Consider the following 23,805-nt stretch of genomic DNA (forward strand, 5'->3'; position numbering starts at 1 on the left):
TTTTCGTTCCATATGAACTTTAAAGCAGTTTTTTCCAATTCTGTGAAGAAACTCATTGGTAGCTTGATGGGGATGGCATTGAATCTGTAAATAACCTTGGGCAGTATGGCCATTTTCACGATATTGATTCTTCCTATCCATGAGCATGGTATGTTCTTCCATTTGTTTGTGTCCTCTTTTATTTCACTGAGCAGTGGTTTGTAGTTCTCCTTGAAGAGGTCCTTTACATCCCTTGTAAATTGGATTCCTAGGTATTTTATTCTCTTTGAAGTGATTGTGAATGGAAGTTCATTCATGATTTGGCTCTCTGTTTGTCTGTTACTGGTGTATAAGAAGGCTTGTGATTTCTGCACATTAATTTTGTATCCTGAGACTTTGCTGAAGTTTCTTATCAGCTTAAGGAGATTTTGGGCTGAGACAATGGGGTTTTCTAAATATACAATCATGTCATCTGCAAACAGGGACAATTTGACTTCTTCTTTTCCTAACTGAATACCCTTGATTTCTTTCTCTTGCCTGATTGCCCTAGCCAGAACTTCTAACACTATGTTGAACAGGAGTGGTGAGAGAGGGCATCCCTGTCTTGTGCCAGTTTTCAAAGGGAATTTTTCCAGTTTTTGCCCATTCAGTATGATATTGGCTGTGGGTTTGTCATAAATAGCTCTTATTATTTTGAGGTACATTCCATCAATACCGAATTTATTGAGCGTTTTTAGCATGAAAGGCTGTTGAATTTTGTCAAAAGCCTTTTCTGCATCTATTGAGATAATCATGTGGTTCTTGTCTTTGGTTCTGTTTATATGCTGGATTATGTTTATTGATTTGTGAATGTTGAACCAGCCTTGCATCCCAGGGATGAAGCCCACTTGATCATGGTGGATAAGCTTTTTGGTGTGCTGCTGAATCCGGTTTGCCAGTCTTTTATTGATGATTTTTGCATCAATGTTCCTCAGGGATATTGGTCTAAAATTCTTTTTTTGTGTGTCTCTGCCAGGCTTTGGTATTAGGATGATGTTGGCCTCATAAAATGAGTTAGGGAGGATTCCCTCTTTTTCTATTGATTGGAATAGTTTCAGAAGGAATGGTACCAGCTCCTCCTTGTACCTCTGGTAGAATTCAGCTGTGAATCCATCTGGTCCTGGACTTTTTTTGGTTGGTAGGCTATTAATTATTGCCTCAATTTCAGAGCCTGCTATTGGTCTATTCAGGGATTCAACTTCTTCCTGGTTTAGTCTTGGAAGAGAATAAGTGTCCAGGAAATTATCCATTTCTTCTAGATTTTCTAGTTTATTTGCATAGAGGTGTTTATAGTATTCTCTGATGGTAGTTTGTATTTCTGTGGGGTCGGTGGTGATATCCCCTTTATCATTTTTTATTGCATCTATTTGATTCTTCTCTCTTTTCTTCTTTATTAGTCTTGCTAGCGGTCTGTCAATTTTGTTGATCTTTTCAAAAATCCAACTCCTGGATTCATTGATTTTTTGGAGGGTTTTTTGTGTCTCTGTCTTCTTCAGTTCTGCTCTGATCTTAGTTATTTCTTGCCTTCTGCTAGCTTTTGAATGCGTCTGCTCTTGCTTCTCTAGTTCTTTTAATTGCGATGTTAGAGTGTCAATTTTAGATCTTTCCTGCTTTCTCTTGTGGGCATTTAGTGCTATAAATTTCCCTCTACACACTGCTTTAAATGTGTCCCAGAGATTCTGGTATGTTGTATCTTTGTTCTCATTGGTTTCAAAGAACATCTTTATTTCTGCCTTCATTTCGTTATGTACCCAGTAGTCATTCAGGAGCAGGTTGTTCAGTTTCCATGTAGTTGAGCGGTTTTGATTGAGTTTCTTAGTCCTGAGTTCTAGTTTGATTGCACTGCGGTCTGAGAGACAGTTTGTTATAATTTCTGTTCTTGTACATTTGCTGAGGAGTGCTTTACTTCCAATTATGTGGTCAATTTTGGAATAAGTGCGATGTGGTGCTGAGAAGAATGTATATTCTGTTGATTTGGGGTGGAGAGTTCTATAGATGTCTATTAGGTCTGCTTGCTGCAGAGATGAGTTCAATTCCTGGATATCCTTGTTAACTTTCTGTCTCGTTGATCTGTCTAATGTTGACAGTGGAGTGTTGACGTCTCCCATTATTATTGTATGGGAGTCTAAGTCTCTTTGTAAGTCTCTAAGGACTTGCTTTATGAATCTGGGTGCTCCTGTATTGGGTGCATATATATTTAGGATAGTTAGCTCTTCCTGTTGAATTGATCCCTTTACCATTATGTAATGGCCTTCTTTGTCTCTTGATCTTTGATGGTTTAAAGTCTATTTTATCAGAGACTAGTATTGCAACCCCTGCTTTTTTTTGTTCTCCATTTGCTTGGTAAATCTTCCCCCATCCCTTTATTTTGAGCCTATGTATGTCTCTGTATGTGAGATGGGTCTCCTAAATACAGCAGACTGATGGGTCTTGACTCTTTATCCAGTTTGCCAGTCTGTGTCTTTTAATTGGAGCATTTAGTCCATTTACATTTAAGGTTAAGATTGTTATGTGTGAACTTGATCCTGCCATTATGATATTAACTGGTTATTTTGCTCGTTCGTTGATGCAGTTTCTTCCTAGCCTCGATGGTCTTTACATTTTGGCTTGTTTTTGCAATGGCTGGTGCCGGTTGTTCCTTTCCATATTTAGTGCTTCCTTCAGGGTCTCTTGTAAGGCAGGCCTAGTGGTGACAAAATCTCTAAGCATTTGCTTATCTGTAAAGGATTTTATTTCTCCTTCACTTATGAAACTTAGTTTGGCTGGATATGAAATTCTGGGTTTAAAATTCTTTTCTTTAAGAATGTTGAATATTGGCCCCCACTCTCTTCTGGCTTTTAGAGTTTCTGCCGAGAGATCTGCTGTGTGTCTGATGGGCTTCCCTTTGTGGGTAACCCGACCTTTCTCTCTGGCTGCCCTTAAGATTTTTTCCTTCATTTCAACTTTGGTGAATCTGGCAATTATGTGTCTTGGAGTTGCTCTTCTCGAGGAGTATCTTTGTGGCGTTCTCTGTATTTCCTGGATTTGAATGTTGGCCTGCCATACATTCAAGTTCTCCTGGATGATATCCTGAAGAGTGTTTTCCAACTTGGTTCCATTTTCCCCCTCACTTTCAGGCACCCCAATCAGACGTAGATTGGGTCTTTTTACATAATCCCATACTTCTTGCAGGCTTTGTTCATTTCTTTTTCTTCTTTTTTCTTTTGGTTTCTCTTCTCGCTTCATTTCATTCATTTGATCCTCAATCACTGATACTCTTTCTTCCAGTTGATCGAGTCGGTTACTGAAGCTTGTGCATTTGTCACGTATTTCTCGTGTCATGGTTTTCATCTCTTTCATTTCGTTTATGACCTTCTCTGCATTAATTACTCTAGCTATCAATTCTTCCACTTTTTTTTCAAGATTTTTAGTTTCTTTGCGCTGGGTACGTAATTCCTCCTTTAGTTCTGAGAAGTTTGATGGACTGAAGCCTTCTTCTCTCATCTCGTCAAAGTCATTCTCCATCCAGCTTTGATCCGTTGCTGGCGATGAGCTGTGCTCCTTTGCCGGGGGAGATGCGCTCTTATTTTTTGAATTTCCAGCTTTTCTGCCCTGCTTTTTCCCCATCTTTGTGGTTTTATCTGCCTCTGGTCTTTGATGATGGTGACGTACTGATGGGGTTTTGGTGTGGGTGTCCTTCCTGTTTGATAGTTTTCCTTCTAACAGTCAGGGCCCTCAGCTCTAGGTCTGTTGGAGATTGCTTGAGGTCCACTCCAGACCCTGTTTGCCTGGGTATCAGCAGCAGAGGCTGCATAAGATAGAATATTGCTGAACAGCGAGTGTACCTGTCTGATTCTTGCTTTGGAAGCTTCCTCTCAGGGGTGTACTCCACCCTGTGAGGTGTGGGGTGTCAGACTGCCCCTAGTGGGGGATGTCTCCCGGTTAGGCTACTCAGGGGTCACGGACCCACTTGAACAGGCAGTCTGTCCCTTCTCAGATCTCAACCTCCGTGTTGGGAGATCCACTGCTCTCTTCAAAGCTGTCAGACAGAGTCGTTTGCGTCTGCAGATGTTTCTGCTGCTTTTGCTGTTGTTTAGTTGTGCCCTGTCCCCAGAGGTGGAGTCTACAGAGACAGGCAGGTTTCCTTGAGCTGCTGTGAGCTCCACCCAGTTCGAGCTTCCCAGCGGCTTTGTTTACCTACTGAAGCCTCAGCAATGGCGGGCACTCCTCCCCCAGCCTCGCTGCTGCCTTGCGGTTAGATCGCAGACTGCTGTGCTAGCAATGATGGAGGCTCCGTGGGCATGGGACCCTCCCGGCCAGGTGTGGGATACAATCTCCTGGTGTGCCCGTTTGCTTAAAGCGCAGTATTGGCGTGGGAGTTACCCGATTTTCCAGGTGTTGTGTGTCTCAGTTCCCCTGGCTCGGAAAAGGAATTCCCTTCCCGCTTGCGCTTCCCAGGTGAGGCGATGCCTCGCCCTGCTTCAGCTCTTGCTGGTCGGGCTGCAGCAGCTGACCAGCACCGATTGTCTGGCACTCCCCAGTGAGATGAACCCAGTACCTCAGTTGCAAATGCAGAAATCACCGGTCTTCTGTGTCGCTCGCACTGGGAGTTGGAGACTGGAGCTGTTCCTATTTGGCCATCTTGCTCCGCCCCCCTGATTCGGTTATCTCATCTTTTAACTAAATATTTGTCATTTATTATACATGAATTATTAAGAGATTTATAATGCATGTAGATTTTCCGTCAATTTAGTAAAAAGGGAAGTTTATTACTAATTTATATATTGTCAGTTATGTAGTTTCTAGTTTAAAACTAGAACTGAAGATTTTGATTTAGTTACTTTTTAAATAATAGTTTTTATTTGTCATTGCATAAAATAATTACAACACTAAAACTGTAAACTAAATCAATAGGTAATCTAATAAATGTAAGCAACTGAAAAGACACATTTGGCTGGTAAGTAAAACCCTTCAGATTTATGACATTAAATGTAAAAGGCTTTCACATGCTTTTATTTTTAAGCTCTGATGTGTCACTTTTCAAAAGTATTATATTGGCTGTTTACAAATAGCTTTTATATATGTAGCTGTGCACATGTAAGTATTCATCTGAAATTATCATGTACATTTATTTTGGTCATGAGTGCCTCCTCGTGGCTTTCAGTATGAAATCCATACTCATTAGCATCTAATACAAGGCACTAAATGATGTGATCACAGGAATCTCCCTAGGCCTATCTTTCAATGTGACTTCTTGCCCCAGATTTTCTCTTCACCCCAACTGCCTTTGCCCTGAACCCACCATGATTTTTGTTTTCTAGATCTGTTTGCAAACTTTGCCTTTCCGTTTGGAATGTTTGCTAAGTCCTCTGTTACTAAAAACTGGCCCCTATTTTCAAACAACAGTAACAATATTCTTCCGATGGACCTTTAGCACTCTGGTTATCATTGTTTTCTGGAAGGTCTTCCAATGCATGTTTTTCTTTTTTTTATCTTTTTCTTTTTTTTTTTTTTGTTCTTTGTTTGTTTGTTTGTTTCCAATGCATGTTAACCCTCAGTCCAGGCTAAGTATTTTCTCTGTGTTCTCTAGCAGCCTGTGTTTACCTCTGTGATGTGACTGGTCATGCTGTTATGGAATTTCCTGTTTGTTCATTTCTCTCCCCAACACTCTAAGCTCCTTGTTTGCAAATATTGTGTCTTATTTATCTTTTTATCTCCAAAACAATCCTGCATAGTGCCCTGGCTCATAGCAGACACAAAATAAATGTTTGTTTCATTAGTGGTTGTCAAACAAAATCACTCATGAGGTTCACCTACAAATGAAATCTTAAATGTGCCTGTGATCACAACCTTTTTTGTGTGTAACTTCTGGAATTAACAATGTACCAGCAATACTGATATTAAATATGATTATCTCAGGTATCTCCTGTGAGAAAGTGAAATAACCCACCATATTTGTCTCTAAAACTATATTTTATCCTCAGAACTAAATACAATATATGCAGTCTGAAATATATATTGAAATATATGCAGTCTGAAAATATTCATTATTGACGTTTTCTCAAAACAGGAAGTGTTTTCCAGTTATTTGTTTGAGAGACTGGCATTGTTGTTGTAGACAGAATGAAAATCTGTGAATTTCCTTTTTTTTTTTTTTTTGAGATGGAGTCTGGCTCTGTCACCCAGACTGGAGTGTAATGGCGCGATCTTGGCTCATTGCAACCTCTGCCTCCGAGGTTCAAGTGATTCTTCTGCCTCAGCCTCCCAAGTAGCTGGGATTATAGGCACCGGCCACCACACCCAGCTCTTTTTTGTATTTTTAGTAGAGACGGTGTTTCACCATGTTGGCCAGGCTGGTCTCCAACTCCTGATCTCAGGTGATCCATCCGCCTCAGCCTCCCAAAGTGCTGGGATTACAGACATGAGCGACTGTCATTCCCATCATTCTTCTTTTCTCATTGACTAATTTAAAATGTTACCTCGGAAACTGATTGTTTAACTGTTAACGGTTGCATTTTACATTTTTTGAGTAAAAATTTTAATTCCTTTAGGAGACTATGTTTTACATAGCTCCTTAACTGTACATGTTGTTGGTGTTCATGTTTAGATGAGTAATGAAAATTATTGATGGAAATAGAGTCATTTTTATTATTGCTGCAGACCAGATGAGGTGGATTTGAGATGACCACAGATTCTTTGACATTACTCTCAAAGAAGGGTGAGATTTATGTCCCCTATCCTTGAATCCTAAAGGACTCTAAGAAGGCTTTTTCCAGTCGTGTACAGTAGAAGTAATGCTGTGCCAGTTTCTTAGCCGAGACCTTGAGAGATTGACAATTTCCACTTATTGTCTCTTAGAGCTCTTGCTCTTAGAATGTTTGTTCTGGGTAAGCCAGCTACCATGTATTGAAGTCTGTCTTCCCTGAGTGAGGGGGAATGAAAGAGGGAAAAGAGAAGGGAGAGAGAAAGATGGAGAGAGACCAAGGTCACCAGGATACCAGATAAATGAATGAAGAATGTGAATCCATCTTGGGAGTGGATTTTCCAGTCCTCATTTCTCCAGCTGGCACGACATGAGTCAAAGATGAACCACCTATCCAAGTTCTTCCAAGATTCCTGACTCACAGTTGTGATTTAACTATGGGTATGGTTTGTTAAGCAATTGATAACCAGAAAAAAAGGGCGATCACTTTATATAAATATGGAAGTTTAACAAAGTTTAGTCTCTAATTTATGACTAGTACATATAAAGAGTGGATTGTGAATTATATCTTGAGCATCCTTGGTAATAGGCATATGTTGCCAAAATTTCTTTTCATATTCCTTATTAATTAATTATTCAAGTTATTTTTTGTTCATAGATTGACATGAAAATGTTTGAAGGACCCTAAGGAATAAAATTTTAGTAAATAAAGTAGAATTCAAGATGATCATCTCATTCTGTGATAACTACTTCTTCTGAATTTTGTAAACAGTTTTTTTGATATGCGTGTTGATTTTTTAGGCTTACTTTTACCTTTTGGGCAAGCCCAGCTCACTTAGGTGGCAGCAAGAACAACAAGCCACGACAAAGAGCTAGTAATCCAAATCAGTTTAAGTTTTTCCATATATTAATGAATAAAACTTAAAAAAATTAATTCAAATGTGACTTAATGAAAGTTCTGTTTATTTATCCTACCAATGATCATGTCAGTAGGAGAAGCAAGAATACTTTGAGCTGTTAGGGTCAATATATTTTCTTTAATTTAATTTATAACTAGGATCTTTGCCCTGTGATTTTGTCCTTTGTCTACTGCAAAAATTTCCTCCCCAAACTCCTACTTGCACCATGCGCTAAATAGGAAAATAAGCGTGACCATATGTACTGCTGCCCCTAAATACTCTTTATTTGCACATAAGTTTTCTCTTTATTATGTTATTAACATAAATCAGGATCCCCATGACCAGAACAACTGAAATTAGCACCTCTGCTCTTTGATATTAGCCAGACCTTCTGCTATACTTAATTGATCTCCAACAGTATTATTGGCTCGTTTCACTCTTGTGCTTCCATGAATGTAAACCAGTGATTCTGAATTACGTGCCATTATAACAAATACTTTGCAATGTCATGTTTATTAGCATTAAATGAAATTCATCACCAGCATGACATATATATATATATAGCTCCTCAAATTACTTCTTTTCATTCAATGTTGTTTTGATATAATATTAAAGAGAAAAAAATTACTTCCTGGATGAAGCCAGTATCTTTACAGAGTTTGCACATTCTCCCCATATCTGTATGGGTATGTATTGGCTACTCCAGTTTATTCCCACATCCAAAAGATGTTCATGTTAGGTTCATTGGCCTGTCTAAATGGTCCCAATATGAGTAAGTATGGGTGTGTGTGTGAGTGTCCCCTGTGAAGGGATAGCATCCTGTCCAGGGTGGGTACCTGCGTTGCTGTCCTGAGCTGGATAGGCTCTGGCCACCCACCACCCTGAACTTGAATAAGTTGGTTGGAATGTGAATGAATGAATGAATGAATAAAAATGATTGTAAAATAAAATTTCATAAAGTTTACTATAGTCATGCAAGTGTATGGCAGTACATGATGTGGTAGGAGAGTGTTCACTGACCCCCCCAACTTGTGATCGTTTGTTTTTGAACTGAGTGGTGGTGGGAGGTTCTCCTTATAATTTTCACTTCACAAACATTTATTCCCTGATATATTCCGCCACCACTGTGATTACTGTCACTCACTGACTCACGAAAAATTGGGTAAATCATTATCTTACTTGCTTTAATTACTCCTTCTTAAATATATATATAGCTCACATTTGTTTCAATGTTTAATATTAGAAGTGTTTGAGGTCTTTAGTTAGAATTGACGATGTTATGTAATTAGAAATATACCACAGGAACTTAACTCTTGTTTATATCAATTAGCCTACAGTAAGGTTGGTTTCATTATACATCATTTTGCTTAAACTCAGTTTCTAAGAACCTATCAATAATGTTAGGTGAGGACTTAATATACATGATTTTAAAAAAAAACAGTAAAGTACCCTAATGTAAAAGATACATAAAATGAAGGTAATTTATAATAAATCAATATATGTTTAATAGCTAAATGCTTATATGACTGTGCTATAGACATAATGATGTAGTTAGATGCTTGCATCTATTCATAGAATTAGCAGAAATATGATGGCTACAGATGCTGACAAATAGATGCTTGTTGTTTTGATGACTCATCCACCACGGGCAGCATTGCAGTACAGTGACATTTTTTGAAAGGATAAATGACTCATGATAAATTTAGAAACAAAGTGAAGGGAAGTCTTCTTCTCTTAAAATGCACATGGCAGTTGCATTCTTCAAAAATTCACTGTTAATAACTGTGCAAAATGTACTTAGTGTTTACATAAAAATATAGTTAGGGATTGGATTTAGATAATTATGAATGGGTGAATACTTGGTTAGACATTTGAATGTCATGCAGGAGTCAAGACGGTTCACGGTGGGGGAAGTATCTTGTGCATTGCAGGATCTTTAGAATTTCCAGCCCATTAAATGCCAGCCCAGCTGTTTCCCTATTCATTGTCATAACGCCCTCACTGACACACACACAAGAAATTTCCATAACATCCCTTTGGGATGTCACTTTCACCAATTAAAAATCTTTGCTTTAAACACTCTCGCTTTTCTTTTTTATCTTTTCTGTTTCTACCCCGGTATCTTTCTGACAGTACATGTTTCCTGAATTCTCTGGATTAATACATAAAATGTATCCTAACTAAACATACCACAAAATGTTATCAAACTTATTTAACATAATCGTAACTCTTTCTTTATGAACTGTCTTACCAAATATGTTCTATATACATAAATCTTGACATATAAATGTTAAACTATACCCTAGTTTTAATATTATACCTTTTAACTAATGTTACTCCTCATATTTTATAATTCTCAATTTATACTCTTAGTAATTTTTTTCCTTTTCTATCTATATATGAGTCTACTCATTTGTAATCATACAAAGCCCCTTAAGGGAAAGAGCAGATTTTTGTCTTTAGGGGTCTCTTACTCAAAATAGGTAGATATATGTATATGGTATTTGTTATATTTGTTGAATGAATGAAAAACAGACTATTCTATTAGTATCCTTCTTCTATGGATAATTATGAGTCTTGGAAGTTTCAGCCTTTTTTAATGGTAGAAATAATTTGATAAACTTTTAAGCAATTTGTTTCAAATTAGCAGCATTCTCCACTGAAGGAGGGAGAGTACCAGGGGGTATAATATCCTCCCTGTGTGCTCAGGAGGATATCAGGTCAGGCATCAGCTTGGAGTTTTGTAAAGCACACTAGTGAGATAAGGGTATTTATTCCCTCTGCCTCTTGCCTGCAGGGTTGCCTCAAGCTGGCTGTGTCCTTTGCTGTAAGGTCAGATTCTTTCTCAAGGTAGCCATCTGTATCAGTCCATTCTCATACTGCTAATAAAGACATACTCAAGACTGGGTAATTTATAAAGGAACAGGTTTAATTGACACACAGTTCAGCATGGCTGTGGAGGCCTCAGGAAACTTACGATCATGGCAGAAGGGGAAGAAAACACATTCTTCTTCATATGGCAGCAGCAAGGATAAGTATGAGAGCTGAGCCATGGGGGAAGCCGCTTATAAAATCATAAGCTCTCATGAGAATGTACTCACTGTCAAGAATAACATGGGGGAAGCTGCCCCATGATTTAATTACCTCCTACTGCGTGTCTTCCACCACACATGGGGATTATGGGAACTGCAGTTCAAGATGAGATTTGGGTGGGGACACAGCCAGAACATATCACCATCTCTACACAACTTTCTCCTCTAGCTTCTAATAACCTCTCCCTCCTTTTCTATTTTCGGCTTGTGAAGGGTCCTATGCAACCCAATATAGTTTCCCTGCACTCTGCCCACACCTTTGTAAATAACCCTTTTGTGGACCTTCCTCAAATTATCCTAATTTGAATGTGTCATCTCTTTCCTCTTAGGCACTGACTGATATAACCCCCAGGCACAGTTAATTCTCTGCTTGGTGTTCCCATGATATTGTGCATATAGCTCCTTTATTCATTTGTTTATTACATAATTCAACATATATTTATTGTGCATCCACTAAGTGCCAGGCAGTCTCCTGGGCCCACATGGAAAATATATCCACATAAGTTATGCCAGCATTAGTTAGGCAGTTATATGCTATTGAGATAGGCAGTTATTTAATGTAATGAGTCCTATATATATGGAATTTTATAGTGCTATGGAACTTTATTAAAAAAAAAAAAGGGTTCCTAACGTATGCATAATCCTTGGAGACATTGTCTCAAAGAATGTGAAATCTAAGATGAGACCAGAAAGGTGAGTAAGAGTTAGACCTGAAGAGAGGGCTGACGGTGAGAAGGGAGTGTTCCAGCTCAAGAAAAACATACTTATAAAACCAAAACAGGAAGACATGGCATATTGGAGTAATGGAAAGTAACAGATGACTTGTTTATGATGAGTGAGGGTGTTTCAAGAGATCAGTCTGGAGAATATGGGTCAGATTATAAAGGACATTATAAACTGTGCTAAGAAGTTTACCTTTATTCTAATGAGGATCCCCTGAAGCAAGAAGCATGAAATGAACAGGTTGTAATTTTGGAAACGTTGTTCTGATTAGTTGTAGAACATGGGTAAGAGGAGAATAAGAATGGAGGGAGGGAGACTGGATGTATGGCCATGATAGGGGATTGAACCAATGTATATTCACCTGGTGGGGAAGAATAAGACTGACCAGATTTCAGAGAGATTTTACAGGTAGCACCTACAAGACAGGGTAATTTACTGGTATTTGGGGCTCTGAATCCCTCATCCTACAGACAGTGGGAGATTTCAAGGCTAAACCTCCGAGTTTATGACCAGGCAACCAGTTGGCTGGTAGTGACCGTCAACAAAATAGAGAGGGTGAACTGTGAGCAAGATTTGGAGGAGAAACCATGAAGGCAGCAATAGATAAATCTAAGTGGAGATGTCTGCTAATTATATAGATAAGTGGGCTTGAGTTTTATGAGAGAGATGAGGATTGGTAGTATGGTTTTAGAAGTCATCAACATAAGCTGACCATTAAAGCAAAGGAGATAAGATGAAGCAGTGGGGGCGGTAAGTCAGACTATAGTGTATCACATTCTAAGGCAAGGATATTTTAAGAATGCTTCAGGATGACACATTAGTAAGGACTGAGAAGGGCTCAGAGAAAGAAATGAACAAGGTGACAAAGAAACCTTAACTGAGACAGTTTCCATGGTGAAGTGGGGAAGAAAGCCTAGATTAGAGAAGTTAGAGATGAGAAAGTAGAGTGAGTATAAATAACTCTTTCAAGTATTTTTCTCCCTGAAAGAGAAGAGAAAGGGTTGTAGTTTTGGTAAATGTGGTGGTGGCTCAGGGGCATGGATTGCATGCATGCATGTATTTACATATGTAAGTACACATATGAAGAGTATAATTCTATGTATGTTAATGGGGGTATCTTAAAGTGGTTTAAATGCTGATGGAAACAGGCAGTAGGGAGTGGATTAAAGGTATAGGGAAATGAGAATAATCATTAGATTTAGATTTATAGGAAGGTAGGATAGGAGTAATATCATTATTATTAATGTATATTGTTCTTTCTTACTAGCTTGATCCCTAAAAAGGCAAAGACCATATATTTCTTTGTATCCTCAGCATCTAAGACATTACCTAGGGAATACTGGGATCTTCCATATTTTAGTTTTAGGAAAAAGGAATAACAGCTTGCTAAAATAAAATAGTTAATTTACCTCAGAACTCTTCCAAGATCCTGAACCAACATGTGCATTATATCCTGCCTTCAAAAACTGTCAAACATATGTCCTTTAGGTATTTTATCCATAGAAATGTTTTTCAAATGATCCCTTTTGGACATTAAATAACAGTTTTAATAATTTTGAATTAGTACTAAGTGCCATTTAAGTGCTCTCCTGATATATACTAAATGAAAACAGAAAATGATAAATGGGAGAGATGAGTTAGATCAATATGGTTAAATTTAATAAAATTCAAACTAAAGAATCTACATTATTTGTATGGTGATATCACTATGATATGTGATAATAACTCCCTCAATGTATAAGTTCCAGTCATAAGATGATTATGTACAGAAAGCTTTTGCTTTTGTGACCCTATATCTCACCTGTTCTTTTTTATTGGTTGATTATATTTCAAGAGACTCGAATCTGTTTACATTAGATTAGACTATATACCAGCCACATGGTTTTCTGTCATACTAAAATGTCAAACTTAAGATCACAAGTAATCTACATTCTATAATAAAAAGTCATGACATATGCTGTGGAGTTTGGCTGTGACTCAATTAACATTAAATTTTATCTAATTATGCTGGTGGTAGTCAGATGTGTACTCTGACCAGTCACCTATAGCCAGTTTGTCATACTTTATTTCTATAACTTATTGAATATTTTTTAAAAGATATTTTATCTTTTGAGAATTTTTGGTAGAATGCTTAGTTGGCAGTAACATCTGATTCATGAATTTATATAATAACCCTCATAATAGAATTTCAAAATACATTTTAAAAATTACTTTTTAATGATAGAAGATAAATTTCACCTATCTGATGATTCCAAAGGCAGCATTATTAATTTGATGGCAAATTGACTTTCATATATGATAAAAAATGATGCTCCAAATAGAAAAGTTTTACTTAAAATCATAATAATTTTGCCATTGATCTTTTACAAACTTTAAAATTCATATGTTCAAAGTATTTAAGGAAAAAAGGAAATAGTTGATATATCCTTGACATCTGCTACTAAAAGTTAGATTACTTTGTATTAGCATCTAAAGTAAATAATGTTAAACATGAAAACTATCAAGTAAAGAAATATCTACTGTTATCTCTTCTGAAGAGTTATTCAAATTTTAATTGTAATGTAAATTAAAATTTAGTGTAATTTTAAAATCTGGTCGTATCTTTGTAACTGATTGGTATATGCCAAGGCCTGTGTTAAGTACTCAATATACATTGTATTATTTAATTTATGCAATACTATGAATTATTATTATTTCCACTTATCCAGTGAGTAAACTGAGGTTCAAAGAACTTAGATAACTTGATATGCCCACAGGCTAGTAACTAGGCAAAACACGTTCAAATCTGGTTTTCTCTAACTTGAAAGCCCATGCACTAAACCCTTACTATGTATACTATAATCTCAGCCATTTGCAACATTTTTACTATACTTTAAGTGTAATATTTGTGTATACATAATCAAATAGGCTATATCTGTTTATATATCTTAAATTCATTATAAGAATATGTGGTACCTGTTATTATGCCTAGAACAGCTATAGGAATTATGATTTATAAGCATGTATAATATGCTATCTACCTTTCATTCTACTTGGAAAAGGATGACATATATGAATAAAATAGTGATATAATTCAAATTGTATGATATACTTTATCATATAATAGTATAATATACAAAAAGTGTGTGTTAGAGGCCGCAAATCCTATAGGAGTTTTGTTAAAAATGAGTTCAGTGTAGGCATATGTCATCAAGTAGAGCTTCTTGGGGGAGATGAGGACTAAACATGGATAGATGCCAAATAATCACATTGGCTTGTGTACACACAAACTGGACCTGCTGAGATCCATCTGCTTTAGGAGGAAGGTTCCTCTAAAACTGAATAGCGCCATGAGTTTTCTGGTTCTGAAAATACCACAGTGTTATTTTCAGGCACAGTGGCCTCTGTGAATCTGTATGCCCTATGACGGCTTTATATTTCTCTGATGTAGCCAAAGAAGTTTACTTGGAATTCTAGCACCTGCCTTGGCTCACTGGCAAATCCCACTGCTTGACCCATACCATTTTCCCACAGCTCCCACTTTCCCTGAGTTTCATCCTGGATGGTCTGTCCCACCATGCTCTCACCCAAATCCAGTCTTCCTACAATAGCATCCTTCCCTGATTCCTGTTCTCATTGAGACTACCTTCCTGGTCCCTTTGCCAGTGTTCTCCACTAAAGAGATGTTCCACACAGCTTCTGTGGCTGGCTTTTCCAGAACTTACTAACTCCCTGTACCAATCTGTAGGAAGCCTCACAGTCAGTATTATGCTGTGTTCTCCATGGGTGAGTCAGATATTCAGAACTTGTGTTTTAAAAGCAGTAACAGCTTCACCATAGCAAAAGCATAGCAAAGAAAGGCAGTAAATCGTGTCACCATTATGAATCCCAAATGTATTCTTTCTTGCTGTGCTATTAGATATGAGCAATAATAGTTTATGAGGATATATGTAGGCTTTTGATAATTTCTATTTTTAATTTGCTATGAATAATATATATGTGAAAAGAAAATATTTGTGTTCAAGATAATGAGTCAGTATTTTGCTTATTAAATATATGTCATCACTGTGTATAGATAAGCATACCACTTTGAAACAATTGAATGTTTTGCAATAAAATAAAATTCAGATATAAAATAGTTATACATTTTTCAAGTTAGTCTATTTTTATCAAGGTTTATAATCACTTTCCAGTACATGAAAATTATCATATAAATACTTTAATAGAAGACTCTGCTCTCTTTACATTTTAAAGTTTATTTTTTAGATATAGAAAAACTTCAGTATTTTTTTTCTCATTTTCACTTCTAGAATTAGAATCCAAATCATTTGTAGGTATTTCTTTTAATGCTTACTTTTAAATTTACCTAACTGTAATTTTATCCAGCAGTGAAAATCTACAGGATCAGGGTCACCTTGCCCTATGTCAAGCTATTCCACTTCTTAACTGTTTCTGTACTTAAAAATCTATGTCATTTGATATTAAATTCTGAGTTTGTGTTTATTTAATTTTAAAGCCACAGATAAAATGCTTCAACATAGGAACATTATCCCAGAAATGTTGTTACTACCTGGTCATTTGGCCACTGAAACTGAAGACCAGATGGGAAAACATCTAATGGTTTCTCATTAATCCAGAGAATGTAGTTCAATAGAAGAGGCAATATGTTTGTTGTTGTGGCCAGCATTGAAATAAAAGTAATCAAGAAGGTAAAGACTACTGATGTAGGTTGGGAGACAGGAGTTGGGGAGAGGGCTTTAGGCACTATTTTTAATAGAAATATATAACGGAATCATTGATTATTAAACTATGAAGATATTTAAAGATTACTAATACAACGATCACTCCTCACTTTCCTAGAAAAAACTAAGGCAAAAAGAAAGTAAGTGACTTAACCCTATATAATCAAAAAAATTAATAATTAGCCAAGACTAGGATGTCATCTCATGACTTTCAGCCAGTACTCTTTTGGCCTTTGAAAGAATGCAAACCTACCTAAGTATTTATATGCACCAATATTTGGGAAAAATATATAAGGAGGAAGAGGAGAGGGAGGAAGAGGCAGATGACGAGGAGGAGGAAGAAGAAATCCATGAAAAAGCTACTGAGAATCAGTGAAAACTTCTAATAAAAAATGGACACCAATTTAAATCTATTGCTATCTGGAAATTTTCTTTCTTCACCGCATATATTTAAGAATTACTAAATAGATGTTAGAAATCAAACAAAAACATAACTTGTGACTGCCCTTAAGTCATAGTTTGACCACTGTTGCTCATCCAGAGCAACCTGTACAGAGTCATATCTAGAAAGATTCAACCGAATAAGGCAGACTTTGGACCAAAGCAGCCCCACCCTGTGACTAGGACTCGATTTCAATAAGTTGTGCTTCCTATATATTTTTGTTCAGAAAGTGGTACCTGGTCCTTACTGTCAGACTCATGAAATCTTAAGGATTCTTAAATGGGTTGTAACTTTGAGGCATCTTCTGTTTTGCAGTTTTGGTTTTGTTTATTTGCTTAGGTTTCAGGGTGAAAAGTTGGTGAAAATAACATTGGTATGGTAATTTGATTGTGATAAATATAAATAAAGTTAAATGTTCTAAGACATAGTGAAATTCAGAGGACACCTATAAGAAAGTGGAAAGATAGCTGTAAAAAGTTGCGCTCACAAAAATATGGATTCTTCAGCCTCATCTTCAGAAATTCTGATGTAGGAATATACAATTTTAAAAGAAACTTCCAGAGTATTTTAAAGGTCATCCAAGGTTTGAAAAACACTGACTTATACTGTCTAAATATCGGCTGTTATGATTAACTGATAAAGTTTATATTCAATTCATTGTGTATCATGTTTTGACTAGTTTGTTGTTGCTTTTCTGTGTTTGTTTATGCTTTTACTCTGTGTCTGGATTATTCATAGCTTCCTTGACTCCCATTACCCTCATTTATTGAGAGTTGGCTCGGTTGCTTTGGAAAGCTATATTTCTGCAATTCTACAACTCCACACTTTTATAATTAAAATAGAGTTCAGACTTATTATTTGGAACTACCTTCAGGGGTAATTGGCAAAACACATAAAGAAATTAGCCTTACTGCTATAGCTATGCCTCATATTTTTCCCCAAAATGATATCTAGATCTGAGCCATCCAATATGACAGCCACTAGCAATATATGGTTATTTAAAGTTAGTTAAAATTAAATACAATTTAAAATCTAGTTCCCCAGTCATACCAGCGTCATATCAAATCCTCAGTAGGCACAGTAAATACTTGGTATTTAACCTCTCGATGTTAAACAGCATAAATGTAAAGCAAAAAGTTCTATTGGACAGCACTCATCTAGAATGATCACCTACCCTATTCACAAGACTAGTCTGTAGAACTTTTAATTATTTTAATTATTTGCAATACTCACATCCACTTTTAAAGGGTAAAAGAATTTGCCAACACTAAAGATAATCAAATAATTTTTCCTTAGGATCTAAGGGAAAGTACAGTGCTTGTATTTTGACCATTATCTCAAATACATGCAGTTTAGGGACTATGGATGACTACAGATGAATAGCACAGCTTTTATATGAATATGTACATTTTGGTAGTGTGCTAGGTATATTCTGCATGCCCCTCCAGGTCCACTCTTCACCCCTGTCTACCCTGCTTCCTGCCCCAGAAGCTGACTGTAGTTACTGTGCCAATAGACTTCCTTGTACTTTTTCTTCCAGTAGGTTTGGTATAGAGTATGAGATCAGGATATTATGTCTCCAACTCCCTTCTTAGCAAGGTCTCAAAGGCTGACTGTGCTGCACAACCCAAGGTATATCAGTTACCTATTGTGGTGTAATGAACCATCTCAAAATTTAGTGGCTTTAAACAATAATGTATTTGTTCTCACAATTTGATGGGTTTTCTGCATTAATAAATAATCTGAGAAGTTCCTCTTTTCCGTGTTGTGTTGGCTTATGCGATTACGTTGAACTGGGAGGTCAGCTGAAGTCAGAACCTGTCTGGCATCTCAGTTGGAGTAGCTAGAAGAGCTCAGGGTGGCTGATCTTTTCTCTATATATTATTATAGTTGAATAATACTACATCATTGCTCAGGGGTTCAAGAAGAGGAAAGTACAAGTTTCTAGACCTCTGAAAGTCTAGGCCTGGAACTGATCCAGCATTACATCCACAACATTACATCCACTGCATCTTCTTTTTTTTTTTTTTCTTTGAGACAGGGTCTTGCTCTGTCACCCAGGCTGGAGTGCAGTGGTGTGATCAAAACTCAGTGCAGCCTCAAACTACTGGGGGCTCAAGTTATCCTCCTACCTTAACCTCCCCAGTAGCTGGGACTACAGGTGTGTGCTACCATGACCAGCTAATTTTTTAATTTTTTTTTTTTTTTTTGTAGAGGCGAGGTCTCACTATGTTGCGGGCTTGTCTCGAACCCCTGGGCTCAAGCAATCAACCTGCCTCTGCCTCCCAAAGTGCTGGGATTACAGGTGTGAGCCACCACACCTGGACCATCCACTGCATTTTATTAGCCAAAGCAAGTCATGAATCAACTTAGTTTCAAAGGATGGAGATGAGACTTGATGGGAGAAGTAGCATGTACCTACAAATACAGGAGGGATTGCTGGTAGCCATATCCACCATTCAAAGTCACGGATTCTGTCTAGGGACCTTTGTACGTGACTCTCTTGCTTTTGATTTCTTGGTAACCACTTGTTCCCGTTACCCCTCCAAGCTTAGGGGTGGTGTGACTCCCCAGTTTTTACGAATCCCTACACTGAATTATACCTTGTGAATTTCCTGTGCCTGTCTACCCCAATGGTCAATAGTCCTTTCGTTAACTTCAAAATACCTGAATGGAGAATTATTTTCTTGGTTGATCTTATTTCATCTATTCTCAAAAATTAGTTATATTGCTTTATATTACTACCTTATGCCTGAAATTTTCCGTAATATTCTATTAATTTTTTTTAGCAATCATAAAGCATTAAAAATTTTCCTTTACCCAGTTAGCTTTACATTTAGTCTTTATGATTTCTTACATTAGGATTTAATCTTGATGGAGAATGGAGAATGAATATTAAATTTAACTAACATATCTGTAAACCATTATTTCAAAATGAAATCTTCTGATTTTGGTAGCATCTGCAACCTCCAGTGACCAGAATAACAATCTCTAATTGTATGACTCAGTTCTGTGTTCAGTTTCAATGTCAGTAGTATTTTAAAGTGTCCATTTTTTTCTAGGGTTACATAAATCTTTTACATTTGTGTCTTAAACAGTTCACCAGGCATTTAACTTTAACCTTTTTATATCATTTATGTTCAATAGAATTCACTGCTTTTGCTACTCTCATCAATGCTTCTCTTCTGACTTATTAATAAATTAATGAGCTTGTTTTAACAATTGAGATTTAAACCAGATGGTCATATGATTGCTCAGTCTTTTCAGGATTGAGGATTTTAAAAACTAAATTTCATTATTCCCCTCAGACATACTGATTTATTGATATTAAATTATTTTAAGGTTTATAGACCTAGATCCAGAAAAAAATGCTTCCTCTTCTAGAAGGAAGAGGGCTTTCCACCTTTAATTTACCTAAAATGGGTTTCCAAATGATTATTTGTAAATATCTGATACCCTGTTGTTTTCTTTTATAATTTATTTTTGATTCTGCTTAAAGAAATAAAAGGCTTTAGCAAATTTAAAGTGGCCTACTACCCCGAGACTTAAGAAAATATTTATACTAAACAAATTTAATAATATGTCATATCATTGAAAATATGAATTTTTACTTTTTTACTTATTTTTCTGACAGAACATGATAGCTGTCTGAAGGATATGTAATATTTATAAATGGGAATGTAGCAGATGCAACCCATTAATGTGATACACCCTAGAGTTAGAGTATATCTAGATATAGAAATACTAGATTTCTAATATTGAGATCACATTACTGTGATATTTCATTGCAGCTATCATAAATTTTTATGATTTATCATAAGGTAAATGCCAACTTTGCAAAATTTATCTTTTTTTCTTTGCAACTCACATTTTATGTTCAGGTTCATTGTGCTCCTGATATATTCCCATCATTTCCTTTCCTGGGAGAATCCCTTTCTTGTGAACTACAGTGACTTTTTTATTGACATACTGCAAGTGCAGAAGCTTTGCAACAGAGCATTACTTTGTAACAGTAGACCAGGTACATTCTGCCAAGCAATAAATCATGTATATATTCACTGGAGCACAAAAATATTTTGGTGATATACCAGGTAAAATTGGTATTCTAGTAGGGAGATTTTGATTAAATGCCCTTTCTTCTACAACTTTGGTAAAATTTCAGGTGTTTAATTCCCATATATGATGGTGTTTGTGAACTTCAATATACATTGTTAGGTTTTTCACCTGAATTCCCAGCTGAATGTAAAAACTCAGAACAAGAAAAGGTGTTATTACTTAGAGGTGTTTTTAACAGCTCTCCAATTTCATAACTTGTCATCTCCATTTTCTTTGATTTAGAAATGTGTTATACTCCTGGAACTTTTCACATTCGATATATGTAAAAAATTGAATACTTTGAGAGGGATTATTCTAGCATAGTGGTTAAGAGCTCAGACTCTGGAGCCAGAGAACTGGGTTTTATATTTCATCTCTGTTTCTTACTTGCTTTTAATACTGTACATGTTGTCTCAATGCCTCAATTTCTTCATCTTTAAAATGGAAATAATATCCATATACATAGAGGTAATCATACTTTATAAAGTTACAGTGAGGATTAAGAGTTAATATATGTAAAGTGCTTTAAAAAATGACTGTCATATAATACATTCGATGTGTTTGCTATCATTATTGCTGTTGAAAGAAAATGAAAGCACATTTACTCATTTAATTAGTTCCAATCATTGTTATTAATGTATTTCATTTAATTTTTCCTGCAGTGAAAAAGAATGCAATGGATCCTTTTGCCATTATTTGATAATTTTAAGTTGCATTTTTAAGTTTATATATAACATATTCTACAATATTTCATAATATATCATATATTGGGACTTTAATAATAACTTTGGTGAGTAATGTCTCTAGTCTTAGAGACTCTAACACTTTCTTAACTAGACAAAGTAAATCACTCTCTTAACTACTAAGCAAGTAGTCTCTTTGCAATCAGCCCATTTTGTGGGTGCCATATACATGTTACTCTTTAAAGCATATAAGGTTGATACTTTACTGTTTCTCACATTGATTAGAGACTAAGACCTTGATTTGACTATAAAACATATTTCTTTAAGAGGGAGAAGGAGAGAGTGCCCTGTGTTTCAATAAGGTATGGAACACCTGAGTTCAGGTCAAGGTCACTGCCATTTACTTGCTATGTTGATCTCTTACCTTTGTGACTCACAGTTTCTTTATCAGCTAATTCTGTGATTAGTATAAAAATCAAATATGAGAAATAATGATTAAACACTTTAGATGCTGAAAATATTACAGAAATAAAAAGCAGTATTATTGAAGCCACTCTACCTTTATCCTGCTGAAGAGGTTAAGGATTCAATTGGTTTTGAACATGCATTCTGTGGTCGTGGGGTTGGAGTACTATAGAACATGCTGATGTACATGCTTAGGGAGAGGGACGATGATTTCTAGGCAAGTCTCAGAAGGACTGTGTGGTCGTGAAACACAGGCTGCATTTGGCAGAAGTGATCCAACCTAGAGGTCAGATCCATGGTGTCCAAAAGATGATTTAGAAGTCTTCTTTTTGTCCAATGCCTTTTGACAAATTTTCTATCGAGTATTTTTCTAAGAACTATTAATAAATGTCAAAATTAACAGATTTCAGTTGTATCTCCTTTTCATCCTTACTCTCCAAGATAGACTCCAGAATAGAGCCTTAAGGAAAGAGAAGAAAAGAAAAAGCAATGGATAGAGTAGATGCTTCTAATATAAAAGATTTCCAATAGGCTGAGTGCTATATAAGAAAAAGGAAAAATATTTGATATTTTTAACTAACATTTATTGCACTACACATTTTGATAGCATTCCAATCATGATTAGACCTGCCTTGTCTTTGAGATTCTTCAACTAGTTGAGGAAAGACATCTATCAAGGAAAGTATCCACATTTCTCCTCAAGCTATCTGAAAGAGTTCCACTGTTTCCCTAATCAGGTTGTTAGGTAAGGACAAAGAAGACAGCATGAGTAATAGAATCTGTGGGATAGGTGAGGGCAGCCAGACCACTGCCTTGGCAGGGAACAATTAGGGCAGCCTCCAAAGGAAAGGGATCTTTGAGGCAAGAGATTTAAAGGTTTTTTATGAAGTTTGTTTGTAAGTAATGTACCCTTCTCTTCTTATCCCAAGAAAGCGTCTCTGAACTTCCGTATTTCATTTCAATCTATTTGAGTTGAAGTTGTGGGTATATAGAGTTATTTTTGGGTATGATATTATCTTGACACTGCCCATAAGGTGAGAGAAACCAGATGTCCCAATAAATTTTGCATACAGATTTATAAAGAAATGAACAAAATATAGGGACACTGCCACTAGATTTTTACATAATATTCACTTTAAATAACATTTTAATTGTAAATATTATTGGTCACAACCTCTAAACAAGTCAATAATTGAAAGAAAAACAAATAACATAATTGTATATACACATTATACTTTTAATGGTAAAACCAATTACTACTAGCATTTATATATGCCCAGGCAGGAAATATTCTAAATGCATTTATATGATCTAACCCTGACAGTAACTTGAAACATGGTAGATATTGATAGCCTTATTTTTAATATTAGAAAAAGGAAGCTCAGGGGTTAAGTGACTTGCCCTAGATTAAACAACCTAGGAAGTTGCCGAGCTGGAATTTCAATTGAGGTTGCCTCCGAAGTCTATTCTTTTTCCAACTTATTGTATTCCTTTTGAAAGAACAAAACTTATTTTAGGAATTACTCATAGAAGCATCTTCTATTAATTCGATATTTATAGTCTCATAAATTGAAACTTAAATTACAGTGTTTTAGAATATAATGTATAAAAAAGTGGAAAACATTTGGACTGGTGCAAAGAAAATGATTAAGAGGATAAAAATAGCCCAAGGCAATAGTATTAAGTTAGGCAAATGTAAGCTGAACATTGAGAAGTTAAGAATATAGGCTTCTTAAATTTAGATTTTCAAAATAATAACCTTTCTTATTACAGAAAGTGTTTTTTATGTATGATCCTTATTACTACAAAAAGATTAATTATCTGTCATTAATTTCACCAACTTACTAAGTTGTTAAATTGGCCAATTTTTGTATTTCTTAAATTACTTTTAATCTTAATGTTTCTATCTCATTTGGGGGAAAAAAGAAAAAAGGCAAAAGAATTTCCTTTCTGAATCTCCATACACATTGAAGTTTTACGTTCAT

General features: G+C 36.0%; 1 protein-coding gene across 1 annotated transcript in view; it reads left to right on the plus strand.

The window, feature by feature from the left end:
- Nucleotides 1-23,805, plus strand: part of ATRNL1 (attractin like 1) — an 831,601-nt gene that overhangs the window by 530,210 nt on the left and 277,586 nt on the right. The window lies entirely within an intron of this gene.

This window comes from Theropithecus gelada, chromosome 9 (assembly GCF_003255815.1).
Source record: "Theropithecus gelada isolate Dixy chromosome 9, Tgel_1.0, whole genome shotgun sequence".
NCBI lineage: Eukaryota > Metazoa > Chordata > Mammalia > Primates > Cercopithecidae > Theropithecus > Theropithecus gelada.